Source organism: Dermacentor albipictus, chromosome 7 (genome assembly GCF_038994185.2).
Source record: "Dermacentor albipictus isolate Rhodes 1998 colony chromosome 7, USDA_Dalb.pri_finalv2, whole genome shotgun sequence".
Classification (NCBI taxonomy): domain Eukaryota; kingdom Metazoa; phylum Arthropoda; class Arachnida; order Ixodida; family Ixodidae; genus Dermacentor; species Dermacentor albipictus.
The window spans coordinates 49,603,305-49,613,477 of NC_091827.1; the positions used below are offsets into that span (position 1 = coordinate 49,603,305).

Below are 10,173 nucleotides of genomic sequence, written 5' to 3' on the forward strand. Positions count from 1 at the left end.
CTATCACTCAGATTCAGACGTATTTTTGCGTGGTGGTGCATATGATGTTTTAGCAATAAAAAAATAAATATTTCACTAATCTGCAAGACATTGTATGTCATGAAACAGCCGCCTACGTCTTGGTATTTATCCAAGTTGGCATAGTATGACAAGAGTGTATGACGAGCATGCATGATCGGTCATGTAATGACTATCATGACACGTTTGTCATGTGCTTCATCAGACAGGTGCCTACGTCTTGGTGCTCTCATGTATGCCTCGTTAAGTTGTTATGTACCAGAATAGGTATAGCGTAATAGTTCTGCGGAAACTCGCGAGGGGGAGACAAGCAATTGATAAAGGGAAATTGACACATCCATCCAATCATAGTGATTCCGACAAAGTTCGACTTCGCATTGCGAACTGCTAGCCTCCTGGTGAGCTCAGATGGCAGAGGGGCTGCCCGGAAAGTCGATGGTGCCGGGTTGGAGTCCTGGACCAGGACGAATGTTTCAATGGCGAGGTTTTCCATTCGAGGAAACCATATGGGTTTCCTTTATAGCGACTGGTGTGATGAGGTAGAAGTCTCATTTTCCTTTATTAATCAAAATTGGCATAGTATGACGGGAGTGTATGACGAGCATAAATGAAAGGTCATCCCATGAATGTCATGACGTGTGTCATGTAGCTCTCATCAAACAGCCGCCTACTTCTTGCTATGTACCAGAATTGTCATAGAATGACAAGCGTGTACGATGAACATAAACGATAATAAATCGCTTGAATGTCACGACATGTGTCATGTAGGTTAGGAAACTCCCGCCTACGTCTCGGTGGCCTCATTGTCACACTGCTTCGCGGAACACAGATACCCACAGGGCGTGCATTTTACCGGCATTTTCCACTCTTCCGCCGTCGGCCATTTAGGGTTTATTCTTTCGCTCACGCAGACGCCAACGCATTTTCGCCCAATGGACCATGTAATATTTTCACATCAAAAAATAAATATTTGATTGATCCGCAACAAATTTTTGACATTAGTTACGCGAAAGTGTTAGAAACAACTATCTCACGCTTTAATCATCAGCAACAAATTTTTATGTCGCACTTACATATGTCACATGGAGCGCTGACTGCAGCTTTGATCATTATGTAATACTAATTACTACTTTAATGAATATGATGCAATATGTGAGAATGCGGTTTTCGATTTCCTATGCTCGAATACGCTTGTAGTCTAGAAGCCACGTAATTATGAGCCGGCAGCTGCACTCGCAGACAAAGCGAACACCAGCGCACTTGTAAGAATAATAATTCAGCTGCGTTAGTAAAACCTATTCGGTTTTACAACTGGTGGATGATCCCAGTTATTAGCTTGTTAATAACGTGTACTTTACGGTTATAAGCTGTCGCTAGTAGCAGTTGGCGTTTCTTTTGTTTTCATTTTTTACGGACAGTGCGGTAATGGACAACACGCACAACACGTAAATGGACAACACGTAAACAGACACAGTAATAAAGAACAAATGCTGTTCGTAAAATTTATGTTCACACACCTCGGCCAATCTGACGGAAGCCGGATGTTAGGAAGTACTGTGATTTTCTTTATTTAGTGCTGCGCCACTGCTTTGGTGCAGGCAACAAACGAAAGAAAAATTTAAAGAAGGTAAAAGCAAGCAAGGTATCACTTACTCGCTCGTACCTTGAAAGAGAGAGAGAAAAAATTTTAGCTCACTTCGCGTAGCATACGTTTGCGATAAAAAAAAGAAAAGAAGTTACTTTAATTTAAAAAAAAGAAAAGCCATGGTTCTGTCTCCGCGGTTATTTTGGTTAACGAATATGCTGAGCTGTTAATTTGATTCAAAGCTTAAGAAGTGGTACCGATCTGGAGGAGATTTCTTTTATAGAAATAAAACAGAGCAAGAGAGGTTTGATAGAAAAGAAAATTGCTAGTAGAAAAGCAAGAACAGAAATGCGGTTTCGCAACCCTAACTGAATAGACGCAAACTTAAAAATAGCGACCGCGCTCCTAACAAGCTATCCAGAGTCATTGACACCGGGATTTGTTAAGCAATACTAAAATCATTTATGCGGGTATGTGGACTTTAGGAATTGTCAATCTGCCTTCGTCACACGCTGCTGTCAAGGCAGGATTGGGAGAGTGACCATTTCAACAGTGCTTGTTCACCAGCGCATGCTATTCCGACTGCAACCAATGGTGTAGGTACGTCATATCGTGAAAAATAAGAAATATTGCGCGCTCGAAAACTACCTGGTGACCAAAGTTTTGCATGCAAATAGTGCGTTGCCCCGTTCGCATAACGGTTTTCTTCTTTAAATGAAACTACACACTGCACCAAAAGAGGCCCTGTGATTATCTATTACGTTTCAGGACTGGCAACTTTGACTTCTGGATTTTTGTCTGCTTAAATCGTAAGTTATACACGAAATACCGGTCAAGCCGAACAGAACTATTACCTTTTACGTTACAGTCAAAGGCTTTCAGCTGCGCCGTTATTTATTCGTCAAAGTTATTAGAAGGCGTTTTCTGACCTTCCTGTACAAAACTCTACAGTGTAGACGGCAGAAAGTATTATATGTGATGGGCAAATCCGCTTGCGACTTTCCTCGACGTACCAAATTACAAGATCAGGCATGTCCATCACACGCCGGGGTTGCTTAGTGGCTTTGGAGTGAAATCTAATCCCGGACACGGCGTCCGCAATTTGATAGAAGCGAATTGCAAAAACAGCCCATGTACATACATTAGGGTGAATGTTAATGAAACCCAGGTGCTCAAAATTATTCCGGAGTGCCCCATTGCAGCATGCCTTATAATGATTTCACGGTTTAGGCACATGTCGCCTAAGAATTCATTTTTTTCTCATGCCCATTGCCTCGACTTTATGAATATTTGTTAAATACTATCCTCGTTTCACATAGTTTCCGCGGGGTATATACATATTTTCCCATGATGTTACAATTGTTCGGGACCTTTTGACAATTTTCTTGGACGAACAAAATTGTCTAAAGTGCATTCTGCAGTTGAAGCAGGTCTACATCATAAATTAAGAGGGGGATGGGGCGGGCACTGACTTGCCACCCCCCCCCAACAAAAAGAAAAAAAATCGCACCATTATATGGAGAATAGCCAGAGCATGGAAAAGCCTAATGTAAAAGAACTCACCACTCGCGGTTGACGTCTCTGAAATAAAAAAAAGCAACAATGAATAAATAATGACAAAGAATGTGAAGTGTGCATAATGTATGGTAGCAACGGGAGTGCCGGAAACATTTCTACGCTACTTCCAAGCTACACTTTACATTTTCCTACTAAACCCAAAGCGCTCATGCTTAGATGTGCTAGTATTCACATGCTATATTGCCCCTTTCGCATAGCGGTTTTCTTTTTAATTGAAACTACACATTGCACCAAAGAGGCCTTCTGATCATCTATTACGTTTTAGGACTGGCACCTTTCTGACTTCTGGAATTTTGTCTGCTTGAATCATAAATTATACACAAAATACTCGTCAAGTCAAATAGAACTATTACGTTTTACGTTATAGTCGAAGGCTTTCACCTGCGCCGTTAATTATTCACCAATGTTATTAGAAAGCGTTCCCTGAGTTTTCTGTAGCAAACTCTACAGTGCCGACAGAGTGTGAGAGGGGTTGAGTGTACCCCACCTGCACAGTATTATATGTGATGTGCAAATCTACTTGCGACTTTTCTCGGACTACGAAATTACATGATCAGGCTTGCACATCACACGCCATGGTTGCTTAGTGGCTTTGAAGTCAAATCTAATCCCGGCCACGGCGTCCGCAGTTTGATAGAAGCGAATCGCAAAAATCACCCATGTACTTACGTTAGGGTGAACGTTAGCGAACTCCAGGTGCTAAAAATTATTCCGGAATGGCCGACTGCAGCATGCCTTACAATGAGATCATGGTTTAGGCACATGTCCCCTCAGAATTCATTTTTTTCTCATGCCCATTGCCTCCACGTTATGAATAATTGTTAAGTACTATCCTCGTTTCACATAGTTTCGGGGGGGGGGGGGGGTATATACATATTTTTTCATGATGTTACAATTATTCGGGACATTTTGACAATTTTCTTGGACCAAGTGCACTGCGCAGTTAAAGCAAGTGTACATCGTAAATAAAGAGAGGGGCGGGGCGTGCATTGACTTGCTACCTCCACCCCCCCATGAAAATAAGAAAAATTGCATCATTAAATGGAGCATAGCCGGAGCATGGAAAAGCCTTGTGCAAAAGAACTCACCACTCATGAATGACATCTCTGAAATAAAAAAACAAATAAATAAAACAAACAATGTGAAGTAAACATAATGTATGGTAGCAACGGGAGTGCCGGAAACATTTCTACGCTGCTTCCAAGCTATAGTCTACATTTTCATACTAAACCCAAAGCTCTCATGCTTAGATATGCTAGTCATGTGATACACACACGCGTCTCCTTCAAGCGACACAAGGTGTTTGCAATCCTGTCTTGCCCTTGCGCAATCTGAAGCCCTTACCTACGCAATAGTGGGTGTTTCAGCAGACTCTCTCAAAAAGAAATTTTAGCTGCCTGTGGTAGATACAACGATTCTAGTCCATGAGCTGGTCTACTCGAAGAAGCGGGCATTACTTGTACCAAAAGTTGAAATGCATAATCTGCTAATTACCAAGAATTCACCAATAGCGTTGTAAGCAATTCGCTTTTGCGCATATTTAATTTATAGCGCATAGCAATTTCTGCGCAATGTAATTGCGCATAGCAATGACAGTAATAATTCGCCGTACTTACCTGACAGGGGCACTTCGGACATCATTGATTCTTCTAGAACACAAAGAGAACAGGTGACAGGTTAGACAACTTTAGACAAGATTGAGAAAGCGGATTTAAAGGTGAAACATGCGAAACGATTCGTTTGTCCCACTTGGCGAGTTACAACTGCTTCTGCTGTTTTCACCTTTCTTTAGGCCTGCCGTTTCTGTATCACGAACCAGGCTTTTGAACACGGTAGGCAGTACATATATATATATATATATATATATATATATATATATATATATATATACAAACATTGCTCGCGTCTGGAACAAAAATCTTCTACATGCGGAAGCATTACTTGATAAGCCAGTGAGTACTTGCACAAGGAATCAAGTTGAATTAGTCTGAAATTATTAGAATTTTAATAGGCGACCTGTTGACTATAAGCATTGGAGCGTGCCTTGCAATTTGCAAACTCTTAGTACTAAAGAACAACCGAAATAGAGCAAAATTAGGGACAGACAAGTGAGACAAGTGGTGCCAATTATGTGGTAAAAATAGGCTGCTCTTCCACAATATCTTTTTTTTTGGCGAATGCACTTTTTTTGCATTAAAGCACGAAAACCAATAGTCAGGTAAATGTATTTCGTCGCATATTTTATAAACGCATATGTTGAAACAGGTGTCATCATCAGAATTCGTTCCAGTTGTCTATGCCTTGTCAAGTCACCTGTTATACATAAAACAATTAGGTAAAAGCAAAATTTTGTTGTCTAGCAGTACATGCATTTGCGGTTGTGGAAGAAATGTCCACTTCTTCGATTAATCCAGCTTAGGGAGTGTATTTCTGCTGCATATCGAAACAATTGTAAAGTATTTTCACTTCCCTCGAAAAAGGAAAAGATTGGTGTGTGATCTCCAAGGAGCACAACAAAACATTCAGCTGCCAGGAAACGCTTAAATCTCTGTGTCGTATGCATTTTTTTTCGCAGTCTATTAAAGTTCCGCACCAAACAGACTAGTCAAAGCCATCGCATTACAGGATATGTTTACGCTACTACAAAGACCAATGTGTGAGATACCGTGAGGCTAAAAACATACTCTGCGTATAGTTCACTACGGTAGATGTATATATTACATTGTTTAGTTTATTATTTCAAGGAAAGTGTTTTTTGTCTCTTCGTCGCATTTTGCGTGTTCTATCTATCCGATTCGTCAAGTGATTGTGCGACTTGGTAAGCCACACTGAGTATGTGACCGAATATACAACATGGTCGACCAACTACGCGGAACATGGCATGTGACACGGGGGGTGTGTGTCCATTCTCGGGGAATGACCCAGGATGGGTATCTGGCTCTACGCATGCACCCGAACATACAAACAGAAGAGATATGAAACAAAGAAATTTGCAACAGAAAATTGAGGAAGTAGGGTACGCAGAAGGTAGCACTTTTCTTCAATGTGTTACACGCGTGAGATGGCGTTACCTTTGACTAAACACTGCGCTGCTTTTGCACCGATGCCATTCAGTTTGCGTAGATATATATTCCAGTGACGTCATTCAGTTCACTTCTAGCATTAGCGTTACGTTTGCATAAGACCCATTTTAACACACCAAGCAGCATCTCGGAGACCTTCGTGTAGCAGCAATGGTTCGCACATAAACACAGGATCCGCTTTTTGTTGTTGTTGTTGTGAAGGAATTTTTTTCAGCGAAAAATGGCGTGACAGGCGGCTGCTACGCGGAGACTGCTGCTACCTAAAACAATACTGGGAGCGGTTATTGCACCTGTAGTGGAGCAGGGCTAAGCAGCTACCGGCCAGCTGGTCTCTAGTATCCCTAGTTCGACTGAGATGGCTTTCTCGCTAGTGCTATTTAATTCCGAGAGATCATTTAACTTGCAGGAATATTCTTATCATTTCGGTCCATTGAAACTCATAACTTATTGTGGAATTGTGTCTTTTTGTTCTCAGAGAGAGCCCGAAGGCTGTAGGCAGAAGGCACTGCGTCCCTAGTTCACGGTTTGTATCGACAGATCTCTACGCGCTGAATTCCAGGCTGGAACTCACTGTAAGACTGTAAGCTCAGCATTTGCAGCTCTTGTGGTGAGGGAAGCGTGAAGGCAAACATGTTGGACTCTTACCCATGGCGAATTGTGGAGAGCGTCGAGCGCTGCTGGAAGCTGCTGTTCGGCGACCGTTGTCTTCTCTTGTCTCGTGTCCCAGACGGTGGCGCGTACCCACTATCGGGGATTGGCCAAGAAGCAGGCGGTTTTCCGTAAGGTTAGAAGTATAGAGAAACTAGATTTAAATAGTAGAGTGTGGGGCGATAGAACTGTAATTTAGACTTGCAATGAAAATATTGTCAAGAATTTTGATAATATAATTTAACGTAAAGGAATGAAATAATAGAAACTATGGATAAATGTAGAAAATCAGCAAGGTACTCTTTTCGTCTCTCTAATAAAATTGGGAACTGCAAGAAAAGCATCCCTATGGCTGGATCCCAGTGAAGTCGCCCCGAAAGAAAGAATGCTTGTCGAGGATAGTGATAGGCCAAGTTCGGTGAATGAGTATTCTAATAATTTTCTTTGTCTTAGAAAGCGGCGGCATGAGAGAAAATGATGTTCGTTAGCTTCAGGTCCACTGCAAAAAGAACTAAGAGGGGACATAGCGAGACCAGACCTGTGTAAGTAAAAATTTAGAGGACGTATACGACATCTCAATTTTGTAAAAGATACTTCCAATTGCCTTGAAGGACACCACTTAATATGACATGGGAAGCCAAGATGGTGGAATTCAGAACACGGTGTTAGCATGGATATTGCAGAATTTTGACATATAGTGAAATTTCTGTACCTAGCCGCGGTGACATATGCTGATGTCGGCAAAACAGATACGCTAGGGCCGTTCAGGGATGCTCGCGCGAGTGAATCGGTCATTTCATTCAAGTGCAACCCATGATGTCCCGTTACCCAAAGCAAACATACCTTTTGTAAGTACGGAGGTACCATCGAACGAGATGTTCCTTGAACTGATGAATTTAAAGATGCAGTTAGAGCTGTGCATACAGATAGCGAGTCGGTCCCGATAACAGCTAATGGGTCTTTTGGGGGGAGTTTTCGCAGTGCTAATATATTCGGTAATACTTCTGCCTGAAATATAGGTGTGAAGTCAGGAAGGCGAAGAGAGTAGGACCATATAAGAGATTCAGAGAAGATCCCCACTTCTGTCTTCTCATTGCAAACAGAAGCGTCAGTATCTATTACGCTATGCTCCGCGGCCAGCCATGTAAACAAGAAAAAAAAAGCGCGGCTTGACGCAGAGAGACATTAGAGTTTTAGAATGTCCGGTATTCCGAAATACGCAATGGCGTTGGCGTAAATACCGGCTTCAAGACCCTGGTAGCAACACCTTGTGAGGCGTCCACTAACCACATTGCCTTATGGACACGTTTTCGTCATTAATGAGTGCACTTGTTCGAAAAAAAGACATTTACAAAGGCAACGTGCCCACGGTTACGCGATTGTCGTGTATTTACACTAGCAGCGAAAGAGAACACACTTAGTTACTGCACTAATAGCTCTGTGTTTCCCTGGTTTAGCTTTGCTTCACCAGGCGGCACCACCAACCGGCATCTTACACCGTGCTTGGTTCACCTTAATGTTGAAGACAATGGCACGGTTACAGACTAAATAGCTGTTCCACGGCCAGACCTGACGCAAGATAAAATTGTCTAAACATGCATAAAACATGAAACATGAAAAAGGAGAAGCACTTGACCTGTGTGGGGGCGTCGTGCTGATCGGCGTGTGAAACGGGAATTGAAGGAGATGGAACTGAGCTGTCCACGGTGGCCTGCACCCGCGGAGATGTTGTTGCCGTAGGGGACGCACGGGAATGAGACCAGTACCGAGGAGGATAGAAGAGCACAACGAGAAGAAAGGACGATGCGTCGAAAGAGGGCCAACTCGCCGATCATCATCGACGTATAACCGAGGCACAGAGTGCCGCTGATGATCGTCTACCTAGTGGTCTTCGATTTGCCCTATGCCGGGCCTACTGTTCACGCTGTTCATCAAAAGTCCCATCTATGCATGTTGCCTACCCGTAGTGGCGCTGCAACAATATTGAAATCACTTGGTACGCTGTTTCTTTATGTATATAAAAGGTCCGTGAGTTCGCTCCTAACGTCGCGAGCTCCCGTCACCGTGGCAGAATTCGCAACACTGATCTTTCCCGTGAAACCTATCCTGGCAGCGTTACGTCTATCGAATTGTTATCAGGAGAGCGTTATCATCAAATATGCCGTTTGGATGCTTGTTTGACTGGTTCTTTATTGAAACGAATGCTGGGCACTGCAGGCTGTATACGTGATACAAAAGAATGTATGTACGTTTCCCTTGAATCGCTCCGCCGTGAGAGGTCCCCACTAGCTAGAAGTTAACAGCGTCACTTTAAAGAGAATACACCCAAGTGTAGCCTGTTTTGTGGGCACAGGTTCGCCCAATAAAAGCTAGTTTCGTATTCCACCTTACTGCTTCTTTCTTCGCCGTCACAACCACGTGACATCTGGTGGAGGTGCTTTACGTCCATGTACCGGACGCCCCCGACAAGCCGTAATACAAGCCCGGACCGCAAAGACAACACCAGCGCCGTCCCGGAACATCGAGCAAGCCGCCGTCTTCAACAGCTGCCCCCGGAGCACGGACTTCTACCTGAGAAGCCCAAGAAGATTGTGGACAAGGCAACCCCAATGGCAGCCCCAGCATCCCCCATCGTGCTGCAGCAGCCCAGGGAACCTCCGACGTTCCGCGGATCAACATTCGAGGACCCGGAAACCTGGCTCGAAACGTATGAGAGGGTCGCTAAGTTTAACAGTTGGGACAGCGACGACAAGCTGCGGCATGTCTATTTCGCATTGGAAGACGCCGCCAGGACATGGTTCGAGAATCGGGAAGCCACCTTAACGACGTGGGACCTTTTCCGAAGCGGCTTCTTGCACACGTTTACAAGCGTCGTGCGAAAAGAGCGAGCCCAAGCTCTACTAGAAACCAGAGTGCAGCTGCCAAACGAGACGATCGCGATCTTCACGGAGGAGGTGGCCCGTCTTTTCCGGCACGCCGACCCGGAAATGTCAGAGGAGAAAAATGTCCGCTTCCTGATGCGGGGCGTCAAGCAAGAACTTTTCGCAGGACTTATTCGTCACCCACCGAAGACCGTAGCAGAGTTTTCTGCAGAGGCATCGACGGTCGAGAAAACTCTGGAGATGCGCACCCGGCAATATAACCGCCAGGGGCTCACGCCGCAGTACGCCATCCAAGGACTGCATTCCAGCGACCTTCAGGAGACCATCAGGGCCATTGTGCGCGAAGAGCTGTGCAAGGTCCTGCCTTCGTCTCAGCCTC

General features: G+C 44.0%; 1 long non-coding RNA gene across 1 annotated transcript; it reads right to left on the reverse strand.

The window, feature by feature from the left end:
* Positions 1–3,164: 3,164 nt before the first annotated feature.
* Positions 3,165–7,024, reverse strand: LOC139047989 (uncharacterized). The gene is made up of 4 exons (XR_011507406.1): positions 6,910–7,024; positions 4,798–4,830; positions 4,270–4,287; positions 3,165–3,184 (listed from the first exon to the last, which is right to left on the reverse strand). It is a non-coding gene; the product is annotated as an uncharacterized lncRNA (long non-coding RNA).
* Between the last annotated feature and the right edge of the window lie 3,149 nt (positions 7,025–10,173).